We start from the raw sequence: 1,249 nt of genomic DNA, 5'->3' as shown, positions 1-1,249 counted from the left end.
CAGTGTTGCCCAAGTATTGCAATGCTGGGGGCCCTCAGGACCACACTGACAGTGCTTGGGGACCACGTGGTGCCAGGAATTGGTTAAAACCTTAAGCATGCTGGATATGCCCTCCCACCTTCTGAGCTATCCCCTCGAGTCCGAGCACTAATTCTTTGTTGTTTTGTTTTCTGTGAACACCAGAACACTTCCAAGAAAAGGAATGAGTTTAGTGCATAGTAATGAAAAAGAAGTAGTACAGCGGGTAGGGCTCATACCTTGCATGTGATAGACCAGGGTTCAATCCCTGGCATCCCATATGGTCCCCTGAGCACTGCTAGGAGTGATTCCTGAGTGCAGAGCCAGGAGTAACCCCCAAGCATTGTCAGGTATGGCCCTAAATCAAAAATATAAAAAAGAAAAAAAAGAAGAGAAGGAAGGAAGAAAGAACGGAAGGAAGGAAGAAAGAAAGAAAAAGGAAGAAGGAAGAAAAGAGAACGAAAAAGGCCGAGAAAGCATCTTCTGAACTGAATGTGTCCCCCCCCCCCAAGAAATTCCACTGTGAGCTAGAGAAAGGCCATAGTGCGTAGGTCACTTGTCTTGCACAGCTGACCTGGGTTTGATTTCCTGCACTCCTTATAGTACTTGAGCCCTATCAAGAGTGATCCCTGGACACAGAGCCAGGAGTAAACCCTAAGCACCTTCAGGTGTGGCTCAGCCTCTCACTAACCCCAGCAAACAAACAAACAAACAAACAAACCTCTTAAGTATTCCCAATTCCTATTTGCTTTGGCAGCATATTACACTAAAATGGGAGTGACACAGAGAAGACTAACACAACTGCTGCACAGGATGATATGCAAATTCATGGAGCGGTCCACATTTAAAACAACAATTCTCATTGTGACTGCATCTGTAGAAAGAACCTTGAAGGAGGTAATAAAGGTGAATGAGGTCATAGAAGTGGGGCCTTAATCCGATGAGCCTGACAGACACTTTCCCCATCAAGAATGGTACCCAGTTAGGAAGTGGGAGAGATCACAGGGCTTTCTCTCAAGGTGCAGCCTCGGAGGAAAAGATACTCGAGGACCCAGGAGAAGCCAGGTGCAGAGGACCCTGCAGAAGCCAGCCTTGCGTACCCTGACTCAGACTTTGAGATGCAGAATTGTACAAAAGTGAATTTGTGTGTCTAAGCCACCCAGTCTGTAGTACTCTGTGATGCCAGTCCTAACAGAGATTAATACAGGGCTCTGCTCCTTTCTTTAATTTT

At 46.3% G+C, this 1,249-nt stretch overlaps 1 non-coding gene across 1 annotated transcript; it reads left to right on the top strand.

Moving 5' to 3' along the window:
* The first annotated feature begins 762 nt into the window (after positions 1–762).
* LOC130026266 (U6 spliceosomal RNA) lies at positions 763–866 on the top strand. Its single transcript, XR_008792868.1, has one exon. It is a non-coding gene; the product is annotated as a U6 spliceosomal RNA (small nuclear RNA).
* The last annotated feature ends 383 nt before the right edge of the window (positions 867–1,249 follow it).

This window comes from Sorex fumeus, unplaced genomic scaffold (assembly GCF_029834395.1).
Source record: "Sorex fumeus unplaced genomic scaffold, SorFum_2.1 ptg000033l, whole genome shotgun sequence".
In the NCBI taxonomy this organism is placed as follows: domain Eukaryota; kingdom Metazoa; phylum Chordata; class Mammalia; order Eulipotyphla; family Soricidae; genus Sorex; species Sorex fumeus.
Note: the sequence above shows the minus strand (reverse complement) of the source record. Positions and strands in the feature narration are given on the sequence as shown.